The sequence below is a fragment of the Hippocampus zosterae genome, chromosome 1 (genome assembly GCF_025434085.1).
Source record: "Hippocampus zosterae strain Florida chromosome 1, ASM2543408v3, whole genome shotgun sequence".
Taxonomy (NCBI): Eukaryota; Metazoa; Chordata; class Actinopteri; order Syngnathiformes; family Syngnathidae; genus Hippocampus; species Hippocampus zosterae.
In genome coordinates, this window is record NC_067451.1 from 41,860,285 (window position 1) to 41,887,258 (window position 26,974).

At 48.8% G+C, this 26,974-nt stretch overlaps 35 non-coding genes across 35 annotated transcripts; all 35 read right to left on the reverse strand.

Annotated features, from left to right (window-relative positions):
- Positions 1-6,469: 6,469 nt before the first annotated feature.
- On the reverse strand, positions 6,470-6,588 carry LOC127613385 (5S ribosomal RNA). The gene has a single exon (XR_007966169.1). It is a non-coding gene; the product is annotated as a 5S ribosomal RNA (ribosomal RNA).
- Positions 6,589-7,067: 479 nt separating this feature from the next.
- Positions 7,068-7,186, reverse strand: LOC127613820 (5S ribosomal RNA). Its single transcript, XR_007966322.1, has one exon. It is a non-coding gene; the product is annotated as a 5S ribosomal RNA (ribosomal RNA).
- Positions 7,187-7,667: 481 nt separating this feature from the next.
- Positions 7,668-7,786, reverse strand: LOC127615476 (5S ribosomal RNA). Its single transcript, XR_007966923.1, has one exon. It is a non-coding gene; the product is annotated as a 5S ribosomal RNA (ribosomal RNA).
- A 480-nt stretch (positions 7,787-8,266) lies between these two features.
- Positions 8,267-8,385, reverse strand: LOC127612790 (5S ribosomal RNA). Its single transcript, XR_007965946.1, has one exon. It is a non-coding gene; the product is annotated as a 5S ribosomal RNA (ribosomal RNA).
- Positions 8,386-8,864: 479 nt separating this feature from the next.
- Positions 8,865-8,983, reverse strand: LOC127612818 (5S ribosomal RNA). Its single transcript, XR_007965962.1, has one exon. It is a non-coding gene; the product is annotated as a 5S ribosomal RNA (ribosomal RNA).
- A 480-nt stretch (positions 8,984-9,463) lies between these two features.
- Positions 9,464-9,582, reverse strand: LOC127613934 (5S ribosomal RNA). Its single transcript, XR_007966372.1, has one exon. It is a non-coding gene; the product is annotated as a 5S ribosomal RNA (ribosomal RNA).
- Positions 9,583-10,063: 481 nt separating this feature from the next.
- On the reverse strand, positions 10,064-10,182 carry LOC127614401 (5S ribosomal RNA). Its single transcript, XR_007966503.1, has one exon. It is a non-coding gene; the product is annotated as a 5S ribosomal RNA (ribosomal RNA).
- A 479-nt stretch (positions 10,183-10,661) lies between these two features.
- LOC127614704 (5S ribosomal RNA) lies at positions 10,662-10,780 on the reverse strand. The gene has a single exon (XR_007966676.1). It is a non-coding gene; the product is annotated as a 5S ribosomal RNA (ribosomal RNA).
- Positions 10,781-11,260: 480 nt separating this feature from the next.
- On the reverse strand, positions 11,261-11,379 carry LOC127615885 (5S ribosomal RNA). Its single transcript, XR_007966981.1, has one exon. It is a non-coding gene; the product is annotated as a 5S ribosomal RNA (ribosomal RNA).
- Positions 11,380-11,859: 480 nt separating this feature from the next.
- On the reverse strand, positions 11,860-11,978 carry LOC127613827 (5S ribosomal RNA). Its single transcript, XR_007966323.1, has one exon. It is a non-coding gene; the product is annotated as a 5S ribosomal RNA (ribosomal RNA).
- A 481-nt stretch (positions 11,979-12,459) lies between these two features.
- Positions 12,460-12,578, reverse strand: LOC127615487 (5S ribosomal RNA). The gene has a single exon (XR_007966924.1). It is a non-coding gene; the product is annotated as a 5S ribosomal RNA (ribosomal RNA).
- Positions 12,579-13,058: 480 nt separating this feature from the next.
- LOC127613564 (5S ribosomal RNA) lies at positions 13,059-13,177 on the reverse strand. The gene has a single exon (XR_007966228.1). It is a non-coding gene; the product is annotated as a 5S ribosomal RNA (ribosomal RNA).
- A 482-nt stretch (positions 13,178-13,659) lies between these two features.
- LOC127615056 (5S ribosomal RNA) lies at positions 13,660-13,778 on the reverse strand. Its single transcript, XR_007966797.1, has one exon. It is a non-coding gene; the product is annotated as a 5S ribosomal RNA (ribosomal RNA).
- A 481-nt stretch (positions 13,779-14,259) lies between these two features.
- Positions 14,260-14,378, reverse strand: LOC127613751 (5S ribosomal RNA). The gene has a single exon (XR_007966308.1). It is a non-coding gene; the product is annotated as a 5S ribosomal RNA (ribosomal RNA).
- A 481-nt stretch (positions 14,379-14,859) lies between these two features.
- On the reverse strand, positions 14,860-14,978 carry LOC127615180 (5S ribosomal RNA). The gene has a single exon (XR_007966837.1). It is a non-coding gene; the product is annotated as a 5S ribosomal RNA (ribosomal RNA).
- A 479-nt stretch (positions 14,979-15,457) lies between these two features.
- Positions 15,458-15,576, reverse strand: LOC127613470 (5S ribosomal RNA). Its single transcript, XR_007966195.1, has one exon. It is a non-coding gene; the product is annotated as a 5S ribosomal RNA (ribosomal RNA).
- Positions 15,577-16,057: 481 nt separating this feature from the next.
- On the reverse strand, positions 16,058-16,176 carry LOC127611388 (5S ribosomal RNA). The gene has a single exon (XR_007965308.1). It is a non-coding gene; the product is annotated as a 5S ribosomal RNA (ribosomal RNA).
- A 479-nt stretch (positions 16,177-16,655) lies between these two features.
- Positions 16,656-16,774, reverse strand: LOC127588613 (5S ribosomal RNA). Its single transcript, XR_007959136.1, has one exon. It is a non-coding gene; the product is annotated as a 5S ribosomal RNA (ribosomal RNA).
- Positions 16,775-17,255: 481 nt separating this feature from the next.
- On the reverse strand, positions 17,256-17,374 carry LOC127588978 (5S ribosomal RNA). The gene has a single exon (XR_007959250.1). It is a non-coding gene; the product is annotated as a 5S ribosomal RNA (ribosomal RNA).
- Positions 17,375-17,853: 479 nt separating this feature from the next.
- On the reverse strand, positions 17,854-17,972 carry LOC127613941 (5S ribosomal RNA). The gene has a single exon (XR_007966381.1). It is a non-coding gene; the product is annotated as a 5S ribosomal RNA (ribosomal RNA).
- Positions 17,973-18,453: 481 nt separating this feature from the next.
- On the reverse strand, positions 18,454-18,572 carry LOC127614405 (5S ribosomal RNA). The gene has a single exon (XR_007966504.1). It is a non-coding gene; the product is annotated as a 5S ribosomal RNA (ribosomal RNA).
- Positions 18,573-19,051: 479 nt separating this feature from the next.
- LOC127615410 (5S ribosomal RNA) lies at positions 19,052-19,170 on the reverse strand. Its single transcript, XR_007966917.1, has one exon. It is a non-coding gene; the product is annotated as a 5S ribosomal RNA (ribosomal RNA).
- Positions 19,171-19,649: 479 nt separating this feature from the next.
- Positions 19,650-19,768, reverse strand: LOC127612605 (5S ribosomal RNA). Its single transcript, XR_007965884.1, has one exon. It is a non-coding gene; the product is annotated as a 5S ribosomal RNA (ribosomal RNA).
- Positions 19,769-20,247: 479 nt separating this feature from the next.
- LOC127614485 (5S ribosomal RNA) lies at positions 20,248-20,366 on the reverse strand. Its single transcript, XR_007966565.1, has one exon. It is a non-coding gene; the product is annotated as a 5S ribosomal RNA (ribosomal RNA).
- A 479-nt stretch (positions 20,367-20,845) lies between these two features.
- On the reverse strand, positions 20,846-20,964 carry LOC127588989 (5S ribosomal RNA). The gene has a single exon (XR_007959253.1). It is a non-coding gene; the product is annotated as a 5S ribosomal RNA (ribosomal RNA).
- Positions 20,965-21,443: 479 nt separating this feature from the next.
- LOC127588994 (5S ribosomal RNA) lies at positions 21,444-21,562 on the reverse strand. Its single transcript, XR_007959254.1, has one exon. It is a non-coding gene; the product is annotated as a 5S ribosomal RNA (ribosomal RNA).
- A 478-nt stretch (positions 21,563-22,040) lies between these two features.
- LOC127614535 (5S ribosomal RNA) lies at positions 22,041-22,159 on the reverse strand. The gene has a single exon (XR_007966579.1). It is a non-coding gene; the product is annotated as a 5S ribosomal RNA (ribosomal RNA).
- A 478-nt stretch (positions 22,160-22,637) lies between these two features.
- Positions 22,638-22,756, reverse strand: LOC127614603 (5S ribosomal RNA). The gene has a single exon (XR_007966636.1). It is a non-coding gene; the product is annotated as a 5S ribosomal RNA (ribosomal RNA).
- Positions 22,757-23,235: 479 nt separating this feature from the next.
- Positions 23,236-23,354, reverse strand: LOC127612846 (5S ribosomal RNA). Its single transcript, XR_007965972.1, has one exon. It is a non-coding gene; the product is annotated as a 5S ribosomal RNA (ribosomal RNA).
- A 478-nt stretch (positions 23,355-23,832) lies between these two features.
- On the reverse strand, positions 23,833-23,951 carry LOC127614759 (5S ribosomal RNA). Its single transcript, XR_007966691.1, has one exon. It is a non-coding gene; the product is annotated as a 5S ribosomal RNA (ribosomal RNA).
- A 479-nt stretch (positions 23,952-24,430) lies between these two features.
- Positions 24,431-24,549, reverse strand: LOC127613850 (5S ribosomal RNA). The gene has a single exon (XR_007966340.1). It is a non-coding gene; the product is annotated as a 5S ribosomal RNA (ribosomal RNA).
- A 478-nt stretch (positions 24,550-25,027) lies between these two features.
- On the reverse strand, positions 25,028-25,146 carry LOC127588997 (5S ribosomal RNA). Its single transcript, XR_007959257.1, has one exon. It is a non-coding gene; the product is annotated as a 5S ribosomal RNA (ribosomal RNA).
- Positions 25,147-25,624: 478 nt separating this feature from the next.
- LOC127614764 (5S ribosomal RNA) lies at positions 25,625-25,743 on the reverse strand. The gene has a single exon (XR_007966692.1). It is a non-coding gene; the product is annotated as a 5S ribosomal RNA (ribosomal RNA).
- Positions 25,744-26,222: 479 nt separating this feature from the next.
- Positions 26,223-26,341, reverse strand: LOC127589002 (5S ribosomal RNA). The gene has a single exon (XR_007959260.1). It is a non-coding gene; the product is annotated as a 5S ribosomal RNA (ribosomal RNA).
- Positions 26,342-26,820: 479 nt separating this feature from the next.
- Positions 26,821-26,939, reverse strand: LOC127612836 (5S ribosomal RNA). Its single transcript, XR_007965969.1, has one exon. It is a non-coding gene; the product is annotated as a 5S ribosomal RNA (ribosomal RNA).
- Positions 26,940-26,974: the final 35 nt, after the last annotated feature.

Here is a 26,974-nt window from a genome sequence, read left to right on the forward strand (position 1 = left end):
GTGTCTTCATAGGAATGAGTTGTGTAGTCAAATTAATGGTCATTTAGGCTTCAGGAGGTCAACCTGAACTAAATACATGTTGAAATATGTGCATAAGTCCTTTGATTTAGGCGTGACACTCAATTTGAGTTTTTATTGCTTTAAAATGCATTTTCAGGCCGTATCGAGCACGTTTTTTGTCTTTGAATGTATCTTCATAGGAATGAGTTGTGTGATCAAATTAATGGTGATTTAGGCTTCAGGGGGTCATCCTGAACAAAATACATGTTGAAGTGTGTGCATAAGTCCTTTGGTTTAATCGTGACACTCATTTTGAGTTTTTATTGCTTTAAATGCATTTTCAGGCCAAGCTGAACACGTTTTTTGACTTGGAATGTGTCTTCATAGGAATGAGTTGTGTAGTCAAATTAATGGTCATTTAGGCTTCAGGAGGTCAACCTGAACTAAATACATGTTGAAATATGTGCATAAGTCCTTAATGCTCATTGTATCAATGTATCTTCATAGGAATGAGGTGTGTCATCAAAAAAATGGTGATTTATGCTTCAGGAGGTCAACCTGAACTAAATACATGTTGAAATGTGTGCATAAGTCCTTTGGTTTAAGCGTGACACTCAATTTGAGTTTTTATTGCTTTAAATGCATTTTCAGGCCGCGTTGAGCAGGTTTCTGACATTGAATGTATCTTCATAGGAATGAGATGTGTAGTCAAATTAATGCTCATTTAGGCTTCAGGAGGTCAACCTGAACAAAATACATGTTGAAATGTGTGCATAAATCCTTTGGTTTAGGCGTGACACTCAATTTGAGTTTTTATTGCTTTAAATGCATTTTCAGGCCGTACCGAGCACGTTTTTTGACTTTGAATGTATCTTCATAGGAATGAGGTGTGTCATCAAATTAATGGTGATTTAGGCTTGAGGGGGTCAACCTGAACTAAATACATGTTGAAATGTGTGCATAAGTCCTTTGGTTTAAGCGTGACACTCATTTTGAGTTTTTATTGCTTTAAATGCACTTTCAGGCTGAGTTGAGCACGTTTTTTGACTTTGAATGTATCTTCATAGGAATGAGATGTATAGTCAAATTAATGCTCATTTAGGCTTCAGGAGGTCAACCTGAACAAAATACATGTTGAAATGTGTGCATGAGTCCTTTGGTTTAGGCGTGACACTCAATTTGAGTTTTTATTGCTTTAAAATGCATTTTCAGGCCGTATCGAGCACGTTTTTTGACTTTGAATGTATCTTCATAGGAATGAGGTGTGTCATCAAAAAAATGGTGATTTAGGCTTCAGGGGGTCATCCTGAACAAATTACATGATGAAGTGTGTGCATAAGTCCTTTGGTTTAAGTGTGACACTCAATTTGAGTTTTTATTGCTTTAAATGCAGTTTCAGGCCGAGTTGCGCACGTTTTCAGAGTTTGAATGTATCCTCATAGGAATGAGTTGTGTAGTCAAATTAATGCTCATTTAGGCTTCAGGAGGTCAACCTGAACAAAATACATGTTGAAATATGCGCATTAGTCCTTTGATTTAGGTGTGACACTCAATTTGAGTTTTTATTGCTTTAAATGCATTTTCAGGCCGAGTCGAGCACGTTTTTTGACTTTGAATGTGTCTTCATAGGAATGAGTTGTGTAGTCAAATTAATGGTCATTTAGGCTTCAGGACGTCAACCTGAACTAAATACATGTTGAAATATGTGCATATGTTCGTTATTAAAGACTTTTTGTGTTCATACAAAATCTTTTCGTGTCTGCTTTACCTGGGGATCCACCTCGTTATTTTGTTGTGCACGAGGCGATCTTTCATCGCCTCGGGCACAACGTGACAACCTGAATCCCTTGTGTGCCAAGCTTCCCCCTGATCTGCCCAGGGTGGTTCATAAACAATTGGTAAAAGTAGAAAAATGTATGCAAATTAAACAGGATAATGAGAGCATGAGTGTTTGGGATGCGACCACTATTGTAACTAAGGAGACTGAATTGACGAGGCAAATGTTGCTGGATTTGCCTAAAACTTACTATGACATACAATTGTGGGCAATAGACTGGCTTAAGAGTAAGTATTTACCCAAAGAGATTATGGACCTTTTAGAGGGAATAGCCTCTTGCAAATTCACTAGGTTGAATGATAGAAAATCAGACGCGTTGAGTTCCCTTTATCCAACAACATTGGGTCCTTCACAACAACTGGCGTTTGAATTGCTATCTGAGGTAAACCCAATGACTTATTTGGTTAATTGTATGGATGCTTGGGTGACTGTCACAGGACAGAACCCCAATAGTCATCCATTGAATCAAGCTTTGTTCAGGCAAGCAGTGCTGGGGGGTTGTCTGTATGATGTGCAGAAAATGATGACTAACTCTCCCACTATCCCCACTTCAGATGACGTGAACTGGCGAACTCATTTCCTATATTATGTGCAGCAATCTCGAATGAGAGCCGAGGAAGAGACTGAGAAAACATCCAAGCTACAAAATGACTTTTTGAATCCACAAGTACAAGAGGCTAAGAGAGCCTCCAGTAATGCATGCAAAAGAGAGAAACTTGGGAGATCTAATCAAATGTCAATCAGTGTCTCTCAACAGGCTCCACCACGGCTGATCACACCCACATCGCAGCTCCAAGCCACACCTCAACATTACGGCCTCCCCACAAGGCAGGGCCGAGACGCATGGCTGGGGGGAGGTTCGAGACGGGAAGGTGGGCGTGGACGAGGAAGTCACGGGAGCCAAGCTGGCTGTTTCATTTGTGGTGATGTGAATCATTGGACAAGGAAATGCCCGCACCGCCGGCACCCACCTGTTCATCAATCAGGCTATGATCAACAAGCTCTGACTCCTCCTCCGCAAAACCAACAACAATGACAGGATACGGCACCCCCAAATGGACAATACCCATCTGCTCCATGGGTACCCGAATCCCCAACAATAGGGATCACTGCTGGCCTCACTGAAAGACTGTCATGAACTTGAACATGCTGGACCACACTTGCTCCCAATGCTTGCTGATACAAGGCTGACTGTTGCTAAAGTCAGCCGATGACCCACCATTGAACTCTGTCTTCCAACAGTATCGGCTTTGGTCTCCTTAGACTTCCTCCATATGACCTTACCATCCGCTGATCGGTCCTTCCCACTGCACAATGCTTTTGACAAACTAGAGATTGAAATTTATCGCATGGCCTGGTTGGGTGAAACACAAGGCAATTTATTTAATGTTCCCTCCTCCTCAATTATTGTAGGGCCTGAAGGGTGTGGCAGCCAGAGTGGACCTGTCAGAGGATCTCATCTCATTGACTGGTATCTAGGCCTGACATGGCCGCGCCGCTCATACTTTTTTGCCGTCTACTCAAATATCCCAAAATTCTCATTCGTACACCTTTTTTGTAATCGATTTAGCTACGTTTTTTTCCATATATCACTTTCAGAATCGAATAGGGAATTTTCTCATTCTCTCACCTTGGAGTTAAACTTTACTACACTCGGTTGCCCCACGTATTCGATTTTGTCTTCTGGAATTTTTATCCAAGTGCCTAAACAGCTACCCTACTCTTTCCGACCTACGGATGACGTTGTACTTATTCGGTATGGTAATGTTCTTATCGATGGATCATCTAAGATTTGCTCTTTGGAAGCCGCAAGGTGGCTCCTTTGACATTTGGCTTTTTGCTGTTTCAAACTATCGCATGTGAAAATTACAATGCGCACTGCCTTTATATTTTCGGGGAGACTGAACACATCAGAAGGTACAGCGATGCCGGTTTCTTTTGTGCAGCCTGGTGTACAATACAATACAATACAATACATGCTGATTCATATAGCAATTTACTTAGAGGTTTCTGAAAAAGAAGGTTCTGTTTCTGTAGTTCTTTTTCAGAAAAGAGAGGGGAATGTGACTGGCAGGAACGTGAACAACAGGGAAGTAAAAGACTAATTTTGATGAATTTTGACATACGTCAGCATGCAATTGGACCCAATTGAACAAAAACATTCAGCATGCATCAGATATGCGGCAGCATGAGGCAAATATTTACAATAAAAAATTAAAAAAACTGCACAGGGCGGCCCGGTAGTCCAGTGGTTAGCACGTCGGCTTCACAGTGCAGAGGTACCGGGTTCGATTCCGGCTCCGGCCTCCCTGCGTGGAGTTTGCATGTTCTCCCAGGGCCTGCGTGGGTTTTCTCCGGGTGCTCCGGTTTCCTCCCACAATCCAAAAACATGCGTGGCAGGCTGATTGAACACTCTAAATTGTCCCTAGGTGTGAGTGTGAGCGTGGATGGTTGTACGTCTCTGTGTGCCCTGTGATTGGCTGGCAACCAATTCAGGGTGTCCCCCGCCTACTGCCCGAAGACAGCTGGGATAGGCTCCAGCACCCCCCGTGACCCTAGTGAGGATCAAGCGGCTCGGAAGATGAATGAATGAATGAATGCCACAGGAACATCGATGCAACATTGCGTGAAGAAAAAACAAAGAAACAAAAACTTAGAGAGGCTCTGCTAAAACCAAAAGAAGTAGTTATTAAATGCAGGACACATATTAGAAGGACTTTTCCCACGTAAAAGTAGGGAATGACAAAGCAGACTAGATGACTAAAGAGACAGTAGAAGACGACTTGATCTTTAGTGATGGAAGTGGAATCAAAAATGGGAAATTGTATATTTTCCAAACTAACAACCTTATTTCAGACCAAGAGAGGGTATCCCGGAGGAGAAGAACTAACTGGGTGGCCAGGGATGAGACTGGTTTGTATCGGCATGAAATTGATGGACGTCCAGTCCTGTCGGCAACTAAATTGAAGACTCCAATTCGGGAGGCATGGGTTTTTTATCTGCAATTCAAGGTAAGCTCGAACCAACGAATCAGAGGCTTGTATCAAACACTCCGATGGTGATGACCTCAGAGAAATCAGATTGGGATGAGACGCTACCACTTGCGCTTTCACCATGAGGTCCACCGTTAAGTCCACCACGGGTCTCACACCTTTTAAGATGGGACGTGACCAGGAGTTCCCCGCTCCATGGCAATCCATGGACCGGGGGCTCTTCAACAAACGATTCCCCATGAAGCAGACTAGGAGTCATTGAGTGTTCTCGTCTCCTATTTTCAGGAGCGGACGAGACTCCAGGGTGAACACCCCATGAAACCACAGACGTATCCCGAGCATGTGTATCTGGGGGTCCTACAGCGGAAGTGGCACCAGCCGAGATGAATGGGACCACGCAGAGTGACACAAAGGACCCATCATGCTGTCTACCGGGAAGGAATGCGTCAGCCCCAAGAAGCGTCTCCAACTTCAAAAGTGACCTTCGGAAGGACGACTGGACGTGAAACCAAGACAAAGTTCTCAGGGGGCCCAGAACTAATAACATATCTTCCTGATTATACTGGTTATTTTGGTCTCTATTTCTCTACTAATGTGGGCGCTGGTGGCAGGCTTCACTGAGACTGTTATTTCCGGCTGTAGTTTATTTGATGATGCTTTGCACAAGATTGGGTTGGTTGTCCCGCTTTGACGACGGAGTTTGACACCGAAGTTTTGTGATCACAATATTAATTGTGATCAAGAGAGGGATTTGTTAAGGAATTATTCCGCCAGAAGTAGTAGTAGAACATTGTTGATGAATTTCATCTTGCTATGAGAACTATTGACACTAGTCTCTGTCCTGAACATCTGCTTGTACTTAAAACAAAGAGTGGAGGGTGAAGTTGGGGCCCTAATTGCCCTTGAGTGATTAACAGCCCCCTGGCCGTCTTCTGCGTCCCCCACATCGTAAAAGTCCCTGAAGGCTGTCAAGTGCCTTCGAAGAGGAAACCTAATATCAAGTTTTGTGGACCAGCAGATATTCTCTGTACTTTGTCAAAATGCCAAGATCGAACTTTGCTTGACTTTCTTTGTTTCAGATTTTTACATAAGGGGAAGGACTGCCCGCCGCTAATTAACATAATTAACATACCATGCCTATATGTACGTGTGACTGAAGTTGCTCGGGGCTTTCCGATGAAATCTGAGACTCACAGGAGCCCGAATCGATTCGTGTTGCGTTGCGATAAACTGAAGAAAAGACAACGTGGTGTTGGGTCTTCTTCCACATTATAGAGAGATAAAAGAATCTGTAACCAAGGAAGGGCCAAGAGCAAATTGACAGCTCCCATTCCTCAACACAAATCAACGTGAAGGAAACGATTTCAAACCACAGGATAAGTGAAAGTTGAATGACGAATGAAAGCCAAAATTTTTGGAAAGAGAAGTGCTTCATGTCCAAGTGCTATCATTATCGATCCACGTGCAGACGGCTCCCTCTGTTGGACATTAATTTTATTCCAAAGAGACGTTGATCTGTCAAATCAACGTGGAGGAAACGATTTCAAACCACAGGATAAGTGAAAGTTGAATGACGAATGAATGCCAAAATTTTTGGAAAGAGCAGTGAATCGTGTTGTGAATTGGAGGTGGGTGCAAAAGCTTACAGCACCTGGTATTCCCAGGCGGTCTCCCATCACAGTACTTACCAGGCCCGACCCTGCTTAGCTTCCGAGATCGGACGAGATCGGGCGTTCTCAGGGTAGTATGGCCGTAAGCGAGGGAAAACGTGAAAATTGTCCCCTTTATAGCAGACAGGGCACTTGCGGGTCGGGGATGGAGAAGTGGGGTGATTTTTTTTTCATTTAATGACCTCCTCCCGAGAGCACGAAGGAGGGGCCCGCTCCCGTGGTGGTTTGAGCGCGCAGCCTGTCAGGCTCGCATACGGTCCTCTGCGAGCACGCAGATGCGGTATTTGATGTTTGTTGCAAAAGTGGGCTTTTCCAGTGGAGGTGCAAAGGCATCCAGCAGGCGGAAATCCCAAGTTGCTTCATGTCCAAGTGCTATCATGACCGATCCCCGTGCAGACGGCTCCCTCTGTTGGACATTAATTTTATTCCAAAGAGACATTGATCTGTCAAATCAACGTGAAGGAAACGATTTCAAACCACAGGATAAGTGAAAGTTGAATGACTAATGAAAGCCAAAATTTTTGGAAAGAGGAGTGAATCGTGTTGAGAATTGGAGGTGGGTGCAAAAGCTTACGGCACCTGGTATTCCCAGGCGGTCTCCCATCCAAGTACTAACCAGGCCCGACCCTGCTTAGCTTCTGAGATCGGACGAGATCGGGCGTTCTCAGGGTAGTATGGCCGTAAGCGAGGGAAAACGTGAAAATTGTCCCCTTTATAGCAGACAGGGCACTTGCGGGTCGGGGATGGAGTAGTGGGGTGATTTTTTTTTTTCATTTAATGACCTCCTCCCGAGAGCACGAAGGAGGGGCCCGCTCCCGTGGTGGTTTGAGCGCGCAGCCTGTCAGGCTCGCATACGGTCCTCTGCGAGCACGCAAATGCGGTATTTGATGTTTGTTGCAAAAGTGGGCTTTTCCAGTGGAGGTGCAAAGGCATCCAGCAGGCGGAAATCCCAAGCTGCTTCATGTCCAAGTGCTATCATGACCGATCCCCGTGCAGATGGCTCCCTCTGTTGGACATTAATTTTATTCCAAAGAGACGTTGATCTGTCAAATCAACGTGAAGGAAACGATTTCAAACCACAGGATAAGTGAAAGTTGAATGACGAATGAATGCCAAAATTTTTGGAAAGAGCAGTGAATCGTGTTGTGAATTGGAGGTGGGTGCAAAAGCTTACAGCACCTGGTATTCCCAGGCGGTCTCCCATCCAAGTACTAAACAGGACCGACCCTTCTTAGCTTCCGAGATCGGACGAGATCGGGCGTTCTCAGGGTAGTATGGCCGTAAGCGAGGGAAAACGTGTAAATTGTCCCCTTTATAGCAGACAGGGCACTTGCGGGTCGGGGATGGAGTAGTGGGGTGATTTTTTTTTTCATTTAATGACCTCCTCCCGAGAGCACGAAGGAGGGGCCCGCTCCCGTGGTGGTTTGAGCGCGCAGCCTGTCAGGCTCGCATACGGTCCTCTGCGAGCACGCAGATGCGGTATTTGATGTTTGTTGCAAAAGTGGGCACTTCCAGTGGAGGTGCAAAGGCATCCAGCAGGCGGAAATCCCAAGCTGCTTCATGTCCAAGTGCTATCATGACCGATCCCCGTGCAGACGGCTCCCTCTGTTGGACATTAATTTTATTCCAAAGAGAAGTTGATCTGTCAAATCAACGTGAAGGAAACGATTTCAAACCACAGGATAAGTGAAAGTTGAATGACGAATGAATGCCAAAATTTTTGGAAAAAGCAGTGAATCGTGTTGAGAATTGGAGGTGGGTGCAAAAGCTTACAGCACCTGGTATTCCCAGGCGGTCTCCCATCCAAGTACTTACCAGGCCCGACCCTGCTTAGCTTCCGAGATCGGACGAGATCGGGCGTTCTCAGGGTAGTATGGCCGTAAGCGAGGGAAAACGTGAAAATTGTCCCCTTTATAGCAGACAGGGCACTTGCGGGTCGGGGATGGAGAAGTGGGGTGATTTTTTTTTCATTTAATGACCTCCTCCCGAGAGCACGAAGGAGGGGCCCGCTCCCGTGGTGGTTTGAGCGCGCAGCCTGTCAGGCTCGCATACGGTCCTCTGCGAGCACGCAGATGCGGTATTTGATGTTTGTTGCAAAAGTGGGCTTTTCCAGTGGAGGTGCAAAGGCATCCAGCAGGCGGAAATCCCAAGTTGCTTCATGTCCAAGTGCTATCATGACCGATCCCCGTGCAGACGGCTCCCTCTGTTGGACATTAATTTTATTCCAAAGAGACATTGATCTGTCAAATCAACGTGAAGGAAACGATTTCAAACCACAGGATAAGTGAAAGTTGAATGACTAATGAAAGCCAAAATTTTTGGAAAGAGGAGTGAATCGTGTTGAGAATTGGAGGTGGGTGCAAAAGCTTACAGCACCTGGTATTCCCAGGCGGTCTCCCATCCAAGTACTACCCAAGCCCGACCCTGCTTAGCTTCCGAGATCGGACGAGATCGGGCGTTCTCAGGGTAGTATGGCCGTAAGCGAGGGAAAACGTGTAAATTGTCCCCTTTATAGCAGACAGGGCACTTGCGGGTCGGGGATGGAGTAGTGGGGTGATTTTTTTTTTCATTTAATGACCTCCTCCCGAGAGCACGAAGGAGGGGCCCGCTCCCGTGGTGGTTTGAGCGCGCAGCCTGTCAGGCTCGCATACGGTCCTCTGCGAGCACGCAGATGCGGTATTTGATGTTTGTTGCAAAAGTGGGCACTTCCAGTGGAGGTGCAAAGGCATTCAGCAGGCGGAAATCCCAAGCTGCTTCATGTCCAAGTGCTATCATGACCGATCCCCGTGCAGACGGCTCCCTCTGTTGGACATTAATTTTATTCCAAAGAGACGTTGATCTGTCAAATCAACGTGAAGGAAACGATTTCAAACCACAGGATAAGTGAAAGTTGAATGACGAATGAATGCCAAAATTTTTGGAAAGAGCAGTGAATCGTGTTGTGAATTGGAGGTGGGTGGAAAAGCTTACAGCACCTGGTATTCCCAGGAGGTCTCCCATCCAAGTACTAACCAGGCCCGACGCTGCTTAGCTTCCGAGATCGGACGAGATCGGGCGTTCTCAGGGTAGTATGGCCGTAAGCAAGGGAAAATGTGAAAATTGTCCCCTTTATAGCAGACAGGGCACTTGCGGGTCGGGGATGGAGTCGTGGGGTGATTTTTTTTTTTCATTTAATGACCTCCTCCCGAGAGCACGAAGGAGGGGCCCGCTCCCGTGGTGGTTTGAGCGCGCAGCCTGTCAGGCTCGCATACGGTCCTCTGCGAGCACGCAGATGCGGTATTTGATGTTTGTTGCAAAAGTGGGCACTTCCAGTGGAGGTGCAAAGGCATCCAGCAGGCGGAAATCCCAAGCTGCTTCATGTCCAAGTGCTATCATGACCGATCCCCGTGCAGACGGCTCCCTCTGTTGGACATTAATTTTATTCCAAAGAGACGTTGATCTGTCAAATCAACGTGAAGGAAACGATTTCAAACCACAGGATAAGTGAAAGTTGAATGACGAATGAAAGCCAAAATTTTTGGAAAGAGCAGTGAATCGTGTTGAGAATTGGAGGTGGGTGCAAAAGCTTACAGCACCTGGTATTCCCAGGCGGTCTCCCATCCAAGTACTAACCAGGCCCGACCCTTCTTAGCTTCCGAGATCGGACGAGATCGGGCGTTCTCAGGGTAGTATGGCCGTAAGCGAGGGAAAATGTGAAAATTGTCCCCTTTATAGCAGACAGGGCACTTGCGGGTCGGGGATGGAGTAGTGGGGTGATTTTTTTTTCATTTAATGACCTCCTCCCGAGAGCACGAAGGAGGGGCCCGCTCCCGTGGTGGTTTGAGCGCGCAGCCTGTCAGGCTCGCATACGGTCCTCTGCGAGCACGCAGATGCGGTATTTGATGTTTGTTGCAAAAGTGGGCACTTCCAGTGGAGGTGCAAAGGCATTCAGCAGGCGGAAATCCCAAGCTGCTTCATGTCCAAGTGCTATCATGACCGATCCCCGTGCAGACGGCTCCCTCTGTTGGACATTAATTTTATTCCAAAGAGACGTTGATCTGTCAAATCAACGTGAAGGAAACGATTTCAAACCACAGGATAAGTGAAAGTTGAATGACGAATGAATGCCAAAATTTTTGGAAAGAGCAGTGAATCGTGTTGTGAATTGGAGGTGGGTGCAAAAGCTTACAGCACCTGGTATTCCCAGGCGGTCTCCCATCCAAGTACTAAACAGGACCGACCCTGCTTAGCTTCCGAGATCGGACGAGATCGGGCGTTCTCAGGGTAGTATGGCCGTAAGCGAGGGAAAATGTGAAAATTGTCCCCTTTATAGCAGACAGGGCACTTGCGGGTCGGGGATGGAGTAGTGGGGTGATTTTTTTTTTCATTTAATGACCTCCTCCCGAGAGCACGAAGGAGGGGCCCGCTCCCGTGGTGGTTTGAGCGCGCAGCCTGTCAGGCTCGCATACGGTCCTCTGCGAGCACGCAAATGCGGTATTTGATGTTTGTTGCAAAAGTGGGCTTTTCCAGTGGAGGTGCAAAGGCATCCAGCAGGCGGAAATCCCAAGCTGCTTCATGTCCAAGTGCTATCATGACCGATCCCCGTGCAGACGGCTCCCTCTGTTGGACATTAATTTTATTCCAAAGAGACGTTGATCTGTCAAATCAACGTGAAGGAAACGATTTCAAACCACAGGATAAGTGAAAGTTGAATGACGAATGAATGCCAAAATTTTTGGAAAGAGCAGTGAATCGTGTTGTGAATTGGAGGTGGGTGCAAAAACTTACAGCACCTGGTATTCCCAGGCGGTCTCCCATCCAAGTACTAAACAGGACCGACCCTTCTTAGCTTCCGAGATCGGACGAGATCGGGCGTTCTCAGGGTAGTATGGCCGTAAGCGAGGGAAAACGTGTAAATTGTCCCCTTTATAGCAGACAGGGCACTTGCGGGTCGGGGATGGAGTAGTGGGGTGATTTTTTTTTTCATTTAATGACCTCCTCCCGAGAGCACGAAGGAGGGGCCCGCTCCCGTGGTGGTTTGAGCGCGCAGCCTGTCAGGCTCGCATACGGTCCTCTGCGAGCACGCAGATGCGGTATTTGATGTTTGTTGCAAAAGTGGGCTTTTCCAGTGGAGGTGCAAAGGCATCCAGCAGGCGGAAATCCCAAGTTGCTTCATGTCCAAGTGCTATCATGACCGATCCCCGTGCAGACGGCTCCCTCTGTTGGACATTAATTTTATTCCAAAGAGACATTGATCTGTCAAATCAACGTGAAGGAAACGATTTCAAACCACAGGATAAGTGAAAGTTGAATGACTAATGAAAGCCAAAATTTTTGGAAAGAGCAGTGAATCGTGTTGAGAATTGGAGGTGGGTGCAAAAGCTTACGGCACCTGGTATTCCCAGGCGGTCTCCCATCCAAGTACTAACCAGGCCCGACCCTGCTTAGCTTCTGAGATCGGACGAGATCGGGCGTTCTCAGGGTAGTATGGCCGTAAGCGAGGGAAAACGTGAAAATTGTCCCCTTTATAGCAGACAGGGCACTTGCGGGTCGGGGATGGAGTAGTGGGGTGATTTTTTTTTTTCATTTAATGACCTCCTCCCGAGAGCACGAAGGAGGGGCCCGCTCCCGTGGTGGTTTGAGCGCGCAGCCTGTCAGGCTCGCATACGGTCCTCTGCGAGCACGCAAATGCGGTATTTGATGTTTGTTGCAAAAGTGGGCTTTTCCAGTGGAGGTGCAAAGGCATCCAGCAGGCGGAAATCCCAAGCTGCTTCATGTCCAAGTGCTATCATGACCGATCCCCGTGCAGACGGCTCCCTCTGTTGGACATTAATTTTATTCCAAAGAGACGTTGATCTGTCAAATCAACGTGAAGGAAACGATTTCAAACCACAGGATAAGTGAAAGTTGAATGACGAATGAATGCCAAAATTTTTGGAAAGAGCAGTGAATCGTGTTGTGAATTGGAGGTGGGTGCAAAAGCTTACAGCACCTGGTATTCCCAGGCGGTCTCCCATCCAAGTACTAAACAGGACCGACCCTTCTTAGCTTCCGAGATCGGACGAGATCGGGCGTTCTCAGGGTAGTATGGCCGTAAGCGAGGGAAAACGTGTAAATTGTCCCCTTTATAGCAGACAGGGCACTTGCGGGTCGGGGATGGAGTAGTGGGGTGATTTTTTTTTTCATTTAATGACCTCCTCCCGAGAGCACGAAGGAGGGGCCCGCTCCCGTGGTGGTTTGAGCGCGCAGCCTGTCAGGCTCGCATACGGTCCTCTGCGAGCACGCAGATGCGGTATTTGATGTTTGTTGCAAAAGTGGGCACTTCCAGTGGAGGTGCAAAGGCATCCAGCAGGCGGAAATCCCAAGCTGCTTCATGTCCAAGTGCCATCATGACCGATCCCCGTGCAGACGGCTCCCTCTGTTGGACATTAATTTTATTCCAAAGAGAAGTTGATCTGTCAAATCAACGTGAAGGAAACGATTTAAAACCACAGGATAAGTGAAAGTTGAATGACGAATGAAAGCCAAAATTTTTGGAAAGAGCAGTGAATCGTGTTGAGAATTGGAGGTGGGTGCAAAAGCTTACAGCACCTGGTATTCCCAGGCGGTCTCCCATCCAAGTACTACCCAAGCCCGACCCTGCTTAGCTTCCGAGATCGGACGAGATCGGGCGTTCTCAGGGTAGTATGGCCATAAGCGAGGGAAAACGTGAAAATTGTCCCCTTTATAGCAGACAGGGCACTTGCGGGTCGGGGATGGAGTAGTGGGGTGATTTTTTTTTTTTAATTTAATGACCTCCTCCCGAGAGCACGAAGGAGGGGCCCGCTCCCGTGGTGGTTTGAGCGCGCAGTCTGTCAGGCTCGCATACGGTCCTCTGCGAGCACGCAGATGCGGTATTTGATGTTTGTTGCAAAAGTGGGCACTTCCAGTGGAGGTGCAAAGGCATCCAGCAGGCGGAAATCCCAAGCTGCTTCATGTCCAAGTGCTATCATGACCGATCCCCGTGCAGACGGCTCCCTCTGTTGGACATTAATTTTATTCCAAAGAGAAGTTGATCCGTCAAATCAACGTGAAGGAAACGATTTCAAACCACAGGATAAGTGAAAGTTGAATGACGAATGAATGCCAAAATTTTTGGAAAAAGCAGTGAATCGTGTTGAGAATTGGAGGTGGGTGCAAAAGCTTACAGCACCTGGTATTCCCAGGCGGTCTCCCATCCAAGTACTACCCAGGCCCGACCCTTCTTAGCTTCCAAGATCGGACGAGATCGGGCGTTCTCAGGGTAGTATGGCCGTAAGCGAGGGAAAACGTGAAAATTGTCCCCTTTATAGCAGACAGGGCACTTGCGGGTCGGGGATGGAGTAGTGGGGTGATTTTTTTTTTTCATTTAATGACCTCCTCCCGAGAGCACGAAGGAGGGGCCTGCTCCCGTGGTGGTTTGAGCGCGCAGCCTGTCAGGCTCGCATACGGTCCTCTGCGAGCACGCAGATGCGGTATTTGATGTTTGTTGCAAAAGTGGGCTTTTCCAGTGGAGGTGCAAAGGCATCCAGCAGGCGGAAATCCCAAGCTGCTTCATGTCCAAGTGCTATCATGACCGATCCCCGTGAAGACGGCTCCCTCTGTTGGACATTAATTTTATTCCAAAGAGAAGTTGATCTGTCAAATCAACGTGAAGGAAACGATTTAAAACCACAGGATAAGTGAAAGTTGAATGACGAATGAAAGCCAAAATTTTTGGAAAGAGCAGTGAATCGTGTTGTGAATTGGAGGTGGGTGCAAAAGCTTACAGCACCTGGTATTCTCAGGCGGTCTCCCATCCAAGTACTACCCAGGCCCGACCCTGCTTAGCTTCCAAGATCGGACGAGATCGGGCGTTCTCAGGGTAGTATGGCCGTAAGCGAGGGAAAACGTGAAAATTGTCCCCTTTATAGCAGACAGGGCACTTGCGGGTCGGGGATGGAGTAGTGGGGTGATTTTTTTTTTTCATTTAATGACCTCCTCCCGAGAGCACGAAGGAGGGGCCTGCTCCCGTGGTGGTTTGAGCGCGCAGCCTGTCAGGCTCGCATACGGTCCTCTGCGAGCACGCAGATGCGGTATTTGATGTTTGTTGCAAAAGTGGGCTTTTCCAGTGGAGGTGCAAAGGCATCCAGCAGGCGGAAATCCCAAGCTGCTTCATGTCCAAGTGCTATCATGACCGATCCCGGTGCAGACGGCTCCCTCTGTTGGACATTAATTTTATTCCAAAGAGAAGTTGATCTGTCAAATCAACGTGAAGGAAACGATTTAAAACCACAGGATAAGTGAAAGTTGAATGACAAATGAAAGCCAAAATTTTTGGAAAGAGCAGTGAATCGTGTTGTGAATTGGAGGTGGGTGCAAAAGCTTACAGCACCTGGTATTCCCAGGCGGTCTCCCATTCAAGTACTAACCAGGCCCGAACCTGCTTAGCTTCCGAGATCGGACGAGATCAGGCGTTCTCAGGGTAGTATGGCCGTAAGCGAGGGAAAATGCGAAAATTGTCCTCTTTATAGCAGACAGGGCACTTCCGGGTCGGGGGTGGAGTAGTGGGGTGATTTTTTTTTCATTTAATGACCTCCTCCCGAGAGCACGAAGGAGGGGCCAGCTCCCGTGGGTGTTTGAGCGCGCAGCCTGTCAGGCTCGCATACGGTCCTCTGCGAGCACGCAGATGCGGTATTTGATGTTTGTTGCAAAAGTGGGCACTTCCAGTGGAGGTGCAAAGGCATTCAGCAGGCGGAAATCCCAAGCTGCTTCATGTCCAAGTGCTATCATGACCGATCCCCGTGCAGACGGCTCCCTCTGTTGGACATTAATTTTATTCCAAAGAGACGTTGATCTGTCAAATCAACGTGAAGGAAACGATTTAAAACCACAGGATAAGTGAAAGTTGAATGACGAATGAAAGCCAAAATTTTTGGAAAGAGCAGTGAATCGTGTTGAGAATTGGAGGTGGGTGCAAAAGCTTACAGCACCTGGTATTCCCAGGCGGTCTCCCATCCAAGTACTACCCAGGCCCGACCCTGCTTAGCTTCCAAGATCGGACGAGATCGGGCGTTCTCAGGGTAGTATGGCCGTAAGCGAGGGAAAACGTGAAAATTGTCCCCTTTATAGCAGACAGGGCACTTGCGGGTCGGGGATGGAGTAGTGGGGTGATTTTTTTTTTTCATTTAATGACCTCCTCCCGAGAGCACGAAGGAGGGGCCCGCTCCCGTGGTGGTTTGAGCGCGCAGCCTGTCAGGCTCGCATACGGTCCTCTGCGAGCACGCAGATGCGGTATTTGATGTTTGTTGCAAAAGTGGGCTTTTCCAGTGGAGGTGCAAACGCATCCAGCAGGCGGAAATCCCAAGCTGTTTCATGTCCAAGTGCTATCATGACCGATCCCCGTGCAGACGGCTCCCTCTGTTGGACATTAATTTTATTCCAAAGAGACGTTGATCTGTCAAATCAACGTGAAGGAAACGATTTAAAACCACAGGATAAGTGAAAGTTGAATGACGAATGAAAGCCAAAATTTTTGGAAAGAGCAGTGAATCGTGTTGTGAATTGGAGGTGGGTGCAAAAGCTTACAGCACCTGGTATTCCCAGGCGGTCTCCCATCCAAGTACTAACCAGGCCCTACCCTGCTTAGCTTCCGAGATCAGACGAGATCGGGTGTTCTCAGGGTAGTATGGCCGTAAGCTAGGGAAAACGCGAAAATTATCCTCTTTATAGCAGACAGGGCACTTCTGGGTCGGGGATGGAGTAGTGGGGTGATTTTTTTTTCATTTAATGACCTCCTCCCGAGAGCACGAAGGAGGGGCCTGCTCCCGTGGTGGTTTGAGCGCGCAGCCTGTCAGGCTCGCATACGGTCCTCTGCGAGCACGCAGATGCGGTATTTGATGTTTGTTGCAAAAGTGGGCTTTTCCAGTGGAGGTGCAAACGCATCCAGCAGGCGGAAATCCCAAGCTGTTTCATGTCCAAGTGCTATCATGACCGATCCCCGTGCAGACGGCTCCCTCTGTTGGACATTAATTTTATTCCAAAGAGACGTTGATCTGTCAAATCAACGTGAAGGAAACGATTTCAAACCACAGGATAAGTGAAAGTTGAATGACGAATGAATGCCAAAATTTTTGGAAAGAGCAGTGAATCGTGTTGTGAATTGGAGGTGGGTGGAAAAGCTTACAGCACCTGGTATTCCCAGGAGGTCTCCCATCCAAGTACTAACCAGGCCCGACCCTGCTTAGCTTCCGAGATCGGACGAGATCGGGCGTTCTCAGGGTAGTATGGCCGTAAGCGAGGGAAAACGTGAAAATTGTCCCCTTTATAGCAGACAGGGCACTTGCGGGTTGGGGATGGAGTCGTGGGGTGATTTTTTTTTTTCATTTAATGACCTCCTCCCGAGAGCACGAAGGAGGGGCCCGCTCCCGTGGTGGTTGGAGCGCGCAGCCTGTCAGGCTCGCATACGGTCCTCTGCGAGCACGCATATGCGGTATTTGATGTTTGTTGCAAAAGTGGGCTTTTCCAGTGGAGGTGCATAGGCATCCAGCAGGCGGAAATCCCAAGCTGTTTCATGTCCAATTGCTATCATTACCGATTCCCGTGCAGACGGCTCCCTCTGTTGGACATTAATTTTATTCCAAAGAGACGTTGATCTGTCAAATCAACGTGAAGGAAACGATTTCAAACCACAGGATAAGTGAAAGTTGAATGACGAATGAATGCCAAAATTTTTGGAAAGAGCAGTGAATCGTGTTGAGAATTGGAGGTGGGTGCAAAAGCTTACAGCACCTGGTATTCCCAGGCGGTCTCCCATCCAAGTACTAACCAGGCCCGACCCTGCTTAGCTTCCGAGATCGGACGAGATCGGGCGTTCTCAGGGTAGTATGGCCGTAAGCGAGGGAAAATGCGAAAATTGTCCTCTTTATAGCAGACAGGGCACTTCTGGGTCGGGGGTGGAGTAGTGGGGTGATTTTTTTTCATTTAATAAACCTCCTCCGGAGTGCACAAAGGAGGGGCCCGCTCCCGTGGTGGTTTGAGCGCGCAGCCTGTCAGGCTCGCATACGGTCCTCTGCGAGCGCGCAGAGGCTGTACTTGATGTCTGTTGCAAAAGTGGGCTTTTCCAGTGGAGGTGCATAGGCATCCAGCAGGCGGAAATCCCAAGCTGTTTCATGTCCAAGTGCTATCATTACCGATTCCCGTGCAGACGGCTCCCTCTGTTGGACATTAATTTTATTCCAAAGAGACGTTGATCTGTCAAATCAACGTGAAGGAAACGATTTCAAACCACAGGATAAGTGAAAGTTGAATGACGAATGAATGCCAAAATTTTTGGAAAGAGCAGTGAATCGTGTTGTGAATTGGAGGTGGGTGGAAAAGCTTACAGCACCTGGTATTCCCAGGAGGTCTCCCATCCAAGTACTAACCAGGCCCGACGCTGCTTAGCTTCCGAGATCGGACGAGATCGGGCGTTCTCAGGGTAGTATGGCCGTAAGCAAGGGAAAATGTGAAAATTGTCCCCTTTATAGCAGACAGGGCACTTGCGGGTCGGGGATGGAGTCGTGGGGTGATTTTTTTTTTTCATTTAATGACCTCCTCCCGAGAGCACGAAGGAGGGGCCCGCTCCCGTGGTGGTTTGAGCGCGCAGCCTGTCAGGCTCGCATACGGTCCTCTGCGAGCACGCAGATGCGGTATTTGATGTTTGTTGCAAAAGTGGGCACTTCCAGTGGAGGTGCAAAGGCATCCAGCAGGCGGAAATCCCAAGCTGCTTCATGTCCAAGTGCTATCATGACCGATCCCCGTGCAGACGGCTCCCTCTGTTGGACATTAATTTTATTCCAAAGAGACGTTGATCTGTCAAATCAACGTGAAGGAAACGATTTCAAACCACAGGATAAGTGAAAGTTGAATGACGAATGAAAGCCAAAATTTTTGGAAAGAGCAGTGAATCGTGTTGAGAATTGGAGGTGGGTGCAAAAGCTTACAGCACCTGGTATTCCCAGGCGGTCTCCCATCCAAGTACTAACCAGGCCCGACCCTTCTTAGCTTCCGAGATCGGACGAGATCGGGCGTTCTCAGGGTAGTATGGCCGTAAGCGAGGGAAAATGTGAAAATTGTCCCCTTTATAGCAGACAGGGCACTTGCGGGTCGGGGATGGAGTAGTGGGGTGATTTTTTTTTCATTTAATGACCTCCTCCCGAGAGCACGAAGGAGGGGCCCGCTCCCGTGGTGGTTTGAGCGCGCAGCCTGTCAGGCTCGCATACGGTCCTCTGCGAGCACGCAGATGCGGTATTTGATGTTTGTTGCAAAAGTGGGCACTTCCAGTGGAGGTGCAAAGGCATTCAGCAGGCGGAAATCCCAAGCTGCTTCATGTCCAAGTGCTATCATTACCGATTCCCGTGCAGACGGCTCCCTCTGTTGGACATTAATTTTATTCCAAAGAGACGTTGATCTGTCAAATCAACGTGAAGGAAACGATTTCAAACCACAGGATAAGTGAAAGTTGAATGACGAATGAATGCCAAAATTTTTGGAAAGAGCAGTGAATCGTGTTGAGAATTGGAGGTGGGTGCAAAAGCTTACAGCACCTGGTATTCCCAGGCGGTCTCCCATCCAAGTACTAACCAGGCCCGACCCTGCTTAGCTTCCGAGATCGGACGAGATTCGGCGTTCTCAGGGTAGTATGGCCGTAAGCGAGGGAAAACGTGAAAATTGTCCCCTTTATAGCAGACACGGCACTTTCGGGTCGGGGATGGAGTAGTGGGGTGATTTTTTTTTCATTTAATGACCTCCTCCCGAGAGCACGAAGGAGGGGCCTGCTCCCGTGGTGGTTTGAGCGCGCAGCCTGTCAGGCTCGCATACGGTCCTCTGCGAGCGCGCAGATGCGGTATTTGATGTTTGTTGCAAAAGTGGGCTTTTCCAGTGGAGGTGCAAACGCATCCAGCAGGCGGAAATCCCAAGCTGTTTCATGTCCAAGTGCTATCATGACCGATCCCCGTGCAGACGGCTCCCTCTGTTGGACATTAATTTTATTCCAAAGAGACGTTGATCTGTCAAATCAACGTGAAGGAAACGATTTTAAACCACAGGATAAGTGAAAGTTGAATGACGAATGAATGCCAAAATTTTTGGAAAGAGCAGTGAATCGTGTTGAGAATTGGAGGTGGGTGCAAAAGCTTACAGCACCTGGTATTCCCAGGCGGTCTCCCATCCAAGTACTAACCAGGCCCGACCCTGCTTAGCTTCCGAGATCGAACGAGATCGGGCGTTCTCAGGGTAGTATGGCCGTAAGCGAGGGAAAACGTGAAAATTGTCCCCTTTATAGCAGACAAGGCACTTGCGGGTCGGGGATGGAGTAGTGGGGTGATTTTTTTTTCATTTAATGACCTCCTCCCGAGAGCACGAAGGAGGGGCCTGCTCCCGTGGTGGTTTGAGCGCGCAGCCTGTCAGGCTCGCATACGGTCCTCTGCGAGCGCGCAGATGCGGTATTTGATGTTTGTTGCAAAAGTGGGCTTTTCCAGTGGAGGTCCAAACGCATCCAGCAGGCGGAAATCCCAAGCTGTTTCATGTCCAAGTGCTATCATGACCGATCCCCGTGCAGACGGCTCCCTCTGTTGGACATTAATTTTATTCCAAAGAGACGTTGATCTGTCAAATCAACGTGAAGGAAACGATTTTAAACCACAGGATAAGTGAAAGTTGAATGACTAATGAAAGCCAAAATTTTTGGAAAGAGCAGTGAATCGTGTTGAGAATTGGAGGTGGGTGCAAAAGCTTACAGCACCTGGTATTCCCAGGCGGTCTCCCATCCAAGTACTAACCAGGCCCGACCCTGCTCAGCTTCCGAGATCGGACGAGATCGGGCGTTCTCAGGGTAGTATGGCCGTAAGCGAGGGAAAACGTGAAAATTGTCCCCTTTATAGCAGACATGGCACTTGCGGGTCGGGGATGGAGTCGTGGGGTGATTTTTTTTTCATTTAATGACCTCCTCCCGAGAGCACGAAGGAGGGGCCCGCTCCCGTGGTGGTTTGAGCGCGCAGCCTGTCAGGCTCGCATTCGGTCCTCTGCGAGCGCGCAGATGCGGTATTTGATGTTTGTTGCAAAAGTGGGCTTTTCCAGTGGAGGTGCAAAGGCATCCAGCAGGCGGAAATCCCAAGCTGTTTCATGTCCAAGTGCTATCATGACCGATCCCCGTGCAGACGGCTCCCTCTGTTGGACATTAATTTTATTCCAAAGAGACGTTGATCTGTCAAATCAACGTGAAGGAAACGATTTCAAACCACAGGATAAGTGAAAGTTGAATGACGAATGAATGCCAAAATTTTTGGAAAGAGCAGTGAATCGTGTTGAGTATTGGAGGTGGGTGCAAAAGCTTACAGCACCTGGTATTCCCAGGCGGTCTCCCATCCAAGTACTAACCAGGCCCGACCCTGCTTAGCTTCCGAGATCGGACGAGATCGGGCGTTCTCAGGGTAGTATGGCCGTAAGCGAGGGAAAACGCGAAAATTGTCCTCTTTATAGCAGACAGGGCACTTCTGGGTCGGGGGTGGAGTAGTGGGGTGATTTTTTTTCATTTAATAAACCTCCTCCGGAGTGCACAAAGGAGGGGCCCGCTCCCGTGGTGGTTTGAGCGCGCAGCCTGTCAGGCTCGCATACGGTCCTCTGCGAGCGCGCAGAGGCTGTACTTGATGTCTGTTGCAAAAGTGGGCTTTTCCAGTGGAGGTGCATAGGCATCCAGCAGGCGGAAATCCCAAGCTGTTTCATGTCCAAGTGCTATCATTACCGATTCCCGTGCAGACGGCTCCCTCTGTTGGACATTAATTTTATTCCAAAGAGACGTTGATCTGTCAAATCAACGTGAAGGAAACGATTTTAAACCACAGGATAAGTGAAAGTTGAATGACGAATGAATGCCAAAATTTTTGGAAAGAGCAGTGAATCGTGTTGAGAATTGGAGGTGGGTGCAAAAGCTTACAGCACCTGGTATTCCCAGGCGGTCTCCCATCCAAGTACTAACCAGGCCCGACCCTGCTTAGCTTCCGAGATCGGACGAGATCGGGCGTTCTCAGGGTAGTATGGCCGTAAGCGAGGCAAAACGTGAAAATTGTCCCCTTTATAGCAGACACGGCACTTGCAGGTCGGGGATGGAGTAGTGGGGTGATTTTTTTTTCATTTAATGACCTCCTCCCGAGAGCACGAAGGAGGGGCCTGCTCCCGTGGTGGTTTGAGCGCGCAGCCTGTCAGGCTCGCATACGGTCCTCTGCGAGCACGCAGATGCGGTATTTGATGTTTGTTGCAAAAGTGGGCTTTTCCAGTGGAGGTGCAAAGGCATCCAGCAGGCGGAAATCCCAAGCTGTTTCATGTCCAAGTGCTATCATGACCGACCCCGTGCAGACGGCTCCCTCTGTCGGACATTAATTTTATTCCAAAGAGACGTTGATCTGTCAAATCAACGTGAAGGAAACGATTTCAAACCACAGGATAAGTGATAGTTGACTGACTAATGAAAGCCAAAATTTTTGGAAAGAGCAGTGAATCGTGTTGAGAATTGGAGGTGGGTGCAAAAGCTTAGAGCACCTGGTATTCCCAGGTGGTCTCCCATCCAAGTACTAACCAGGCCCGACCCTGCTTAGCTTCCGAGATCGGACGAGATCGGGCGTTCTCAGGGTAGTATGGCCATAAGCGAGGGAAAACGCGAAAATTGTCCCCTTTATAGCAGACAAGGCACTTGCGGGTCGGGGATGGAGTAGTGGGGTGATTTTTTTTTCATTTCATGACCTCCTCCCGAGAGCACGAAGGAGGGGCCCGCTCCCGTGGTGGTTTGAGCGCGCAGCCTGTCAGGCTCGCATACGGTCCTCTGCGAGCACGCAGATGCAGTATTTGATGTTTGTTGCAAAAGTGGGCTTTTCCAGTGGAGGTGCAAAGGCATCCAGCAGGCGGAAATCCCAAGCTGTTTCATGTCCAAGTGCTATCATGACCGACCCCGTGCAGACGGCTCCCTCTGTCGGACATTAATTTTATTCCAAAGAGACGTTGATCTGTCAAATCAACGTGAAGGAAACGATTTCAAACCACAGGATAAGTGATAGTTGACTGACTAATGAAAGCCAAAATTTTTGGAAAGAGCAGTGAATCGTGTTGAGAATTGGAGGTGGGTGCAAAAGCTTAGAGCACCTGGTATTCCCAGGTGGTCTCCCATCCAAGTACTAACCAGGCCCGACCCTGCTTAGCTTCCGAGATCGGACGAGATCGGGCGTTCTCAGGGTAGTATGGCCGTAAGCGAGGGAAAATGTGAAAATTGTCCCCTTTATAGCAGACAGGGCACTTGCGGGTCGGGGATGGAGTAGTGGGGTGATTTTTTTTTCATTTAATGACCTCCTCCCGAGAGCACGAAGGAGGGGCCCGCTCCCGTGGTGGTTTGAGCGCGCAGCCTGTCAGGCTCGCATACGGTCCTCTGCGAGCATGCAGATGCGGTATTTGATGTTTGTTGCAAAAGTGGGCTTTTCCAGTGGAGGTGCAAAGGCATCCAGCAGGCGGAAATCCCAAGCTGCTTCATGTCCAAGTGCTATCATGACCGATCCCCGTGCAGACGGCTCCCTCTGTTGGACATTAATTTTATTCCAAAGAGACGTTGATCTGTCAAATCAACGTGAAGGAAACGATTTTAAACCACAGGATAAGTGAAAGTTGAATGACGAATGAATGCCAAAATTTTTGGAAAGAGCAGTGAATCGTGTTGAGAATTGGAGGTGGGTGCAAAAGCTTACAGCACCTGGTATTCCCAGGCGGTCTCCCATCCAAGTACTAACCAGGCCCGACCCTGCTTAGCTTCCGAGATCGGACGAGATCGGGCGTTCTCAGGGTAGTATGGCCATAAGCGAGGGAAAACGTGAAAATTGTCCCCTTTATAGCAGACAAGGCACTTGCGGGTCGGGGATGGAGTAGTGGGGTGATTTTTTTTTCATTTAATGACCTCCTCCCGAGAGCACGAAGGAGGGGCCCGCTCCCGTGGTGGTTTGAGCGCGCAGCCTGTCAGGCTCGCATACGGTCCTCTGCGAGCACGCAGATGCAGTATTTGATGTTTGTTGCAAAAGTGGGCTTTTCCAGTGGAGGTGGAAAGGCATCCAGCAGGCGGAAATCCCAAGCTGTTTCATGTCCAAGTGCTATCATGACCGACTCCGTGCAGACGGCTCCCTCTGTTGGACATTAATTTTATTCCAAAGAGACGTTGATCTGTCAAATCAACGTGAAGGAAACGATTTCAAACCACAGGATAAGTGAAAGTTGAATGACTAATGAAAGCCAAAATTTTTGGAAAGAGCAGTGAATCGTGTTGAGAATTGCAGGTGGGTGCAAAAGCTTACAGCAGCTGGTATTCCCAGGCGGTCTCCCATCCAAGTACTAACCAGGCCCGACCCTGCTTAGCTTCCGAGATCGGACGAGATCGGGCGTTCTCAGGGTAGTATGGCCGTAAGCGAGGGAAAACGTGAAAATTGTCCCCTTTATAGCAGACATGGCACTTGCGGGTCGGGGATGGAGTCGTGGGGTGATTTTTTTTTCATTTAATGACCTCCTCCCGAGAGCACGAAGGAGGGGCCCGCTCCCGTGGTGGTTTGAGCGCGCAGCCTGTCAGGCTCGCATTCGGTCCTCTGCGAGCGCGCAGATGCGGTATTTGATGTTTGTTGCAAAAGTGGGCTTTTCCAGTGGAGGTGCAAAGGCATCCAGCAGGCGGAAATCCCAAGCTGTTTCATGTCCAAGTGCTATCATGACCGATCCCCGTGCAGACGGCTCCCTCTGTTGGACATTAATTTTATTCCAAAGAGACGTTGATCTGTCAAATCAACGTGAAGGAAACGATTTCAAACCACAGGATAAGTGAAAGTTGAATGACGAATGAATGCCAAAATTTTTGGAAAGAGCAGTGAATCGTGTTGTGAATTGGAGGTGGGTGCAAAAGCTTACAGCACCTGGTATTCCCAGGCGGTCTCCCATCCAAGTAATAACCAGGCCCTACCCTGCTTAGCTTCCGAGATCAGACGAGATCGGGTGTACTCAGGGTAGTATGGCCGTAAGCGAGGGAAAACGCGAAAATTATCCTCTTTATAGCAGACAGGGCACTTCTGGGTCGGGGGTGGAGTAGTGGGGTGATTTTTTTTCATTTAATGACCTCCTCCCGAGAGCACGAAGGAGGGGCCTGCTCCCGTGGTGGTTTGAGCGCGCAGCCTGTCAGGCTCGCATACGGTCCTCTGCGAGCGCGCAGATGCGGTATTTGATGTTTGTTGCAAAAGTGGGCTTTTCCAGTGGAGGTGCAAACGCATCCAGCAGGCGGAAATCCCAAGCTGTTTCATGTCCAAGTGCTATCATGACCGATCCCCGTGCAGACGGCTCCCTCTGTTGGACATTAATTTTATTCCAAAGAGACGTTGATCTGTCAAATCAACGTGAAGGAAACGATTTTAAACCACAGGATAAGTGAAAGTTGAATGACGAATGAATGCCAAAATTTTTGGAAAGAGCAGTGAATCGTGTTGAGAATTGGAGGTGGGTGCAAAAGCTTACAGCACCTGGTATTCCCAGGCGGTCTCCCATCCAAGTACTAACCAGGCCCGACCCTGCTTAGCTTCCGAGATCGGACGAGATCGGGCGTTCTCAGGGTAGTATGGCCGTAAGCGAGGGAAAACGTGAAAATTGTCCCCTTTATAGCAGACAAGGCACTTGCGGGTCGGGGATGGAGTAGTGGGGTGATTTTTTTTTCATTTAATGACCTCCTCCCGAGAGCACGAAGGAGGGGCCCGCTCCCGTGGTGGTTTGAGCGCGCAGCCTGTCAGGCTCGCATACGGTCCTCTGCGAGCACGCAGATGCAGTATTTGATGTTTGTTGCAAAAGTGGGCTTTTCCAGTGGAGGTGGAAAGGCATCCAGCAGGCGGAAATCCCAAGCTGTTTCATGTCCAAGTGCTATCATGACCGACCCCGTGCAGACGGCTCCCTCTGTTGGACATTAATTTTATTCCAAAGAGACGTTGATCTGTCAAATCAACGTGAAGGAAACGATTTCAAACCACAGGATAAGTGAAAGTTGAATGACTAATGAAAGCCAAAATTTTTGGAAAGAGCAGTGAATCGTGTTGAGAATTGCAGGTGGGTGCAAAAGCTTACAGCAGCTGGTATTCCCAGGCGGTCTCCCATCCAAGTACTAACCAGGCCCGACCCTGCTTAGCTTCCGAGATCGGACGAGATCGGGCGTTCTCAGGGTAGTATGGCCGTAAGCGAGGGAAAACGTGAAAATTGTCCCCTTTATAGCAGACATGGCACTTGCGGGTCGGGGATGGAGTCGTGGGGTGATTTTTTTTTCATTTAATGACCTCCTCCCGAGAGCACGAAGGAGGGGCCCGCTCCCGTGGTGGTTTGAGCGCGCAGCCTGTCAGGCTCGCATACGGTCCTCTGCGAGCGCGCAGAGGCTGTACTTGATGTCTGTTGCAAAAGTGGGCTTTTCCAGTGGAGGTGCATAGGCATCCAGCAGGCGGAAATCCCAAGCTGTTTCATGTCCAAGTGCTATCATTACCGATTCCCGTGCAGACGGCTCCCTCTGTTGGACATTAATTTTATTCCAAAGAGACGTTGATCTGTCAAATCAACGTGAAGGAAACGATTTCAAACCACAGGATAAGTGAAAGTTGAATGACTAATGAAAGCCAAAATTTTTGGAAAGAGCAGTGAATCGTGTTGAGAATTGGAGGTGGGTGCAAAAGCTTACAGCACCTGGTATTCCCAGGCGGTCTCCCATCCAAGTACTAACCAGGCCCGACCCTGCTTAGCTTCCGAGATCGGACGAGATCGGGCGTTCTCAGGGTAGTATGGCCGTAAGCGAGGGAAAACGCGAAAATTGTCCCCTTTATAGCAGACACGGCACTTGCGGGTCGGGGATGGAGTAGTGGGGTGATTTTTTTTTCATTTAATGACCTCCTCCCGAGAGCACGAAGGAGGGGCCCGCTCCCGTGGTGGTTTGAGCGCGCAGCCTGTCAGGCTCGCATACGGTCCTCTGCGAGCACGCAGATGCAGTATTTGATGTTTGTTGCAAAAGTGGGCTTTTCCAGTGGAGGTGCAAAGGTATCCAGCAGGCGGAAATCCCAAGCTGCTTCATGTCCAAGTGCTATCATGACCGATCCCCGTGCTGACGGCTCCCTCTGTTGGACATTAATTTTATTCCAAAGAGACGTTGATCTGTCAAATCAACGTGAAGGAAACGATTTCAAACCACAGGATAAGTGAAAGTTGAATGACGAATGAATGCCAAAATTTTTGGAAAGAGCAGTGAATCGTGTTGTGATTTGGAGGTGGGTGCAAAAGCTTACAGCACCTGGTATTCCCAGGCGGTCTCCCATCCAAGTACTAACCAGGCCCGACCCTGCTTAGCTTCCGAGATCGGACGAGATCGGGCGTTCTCAGGGTAGTATGGCCGTAAACGAGGGAAAACGTGAAAATTGTCCCCTTTATAGCAG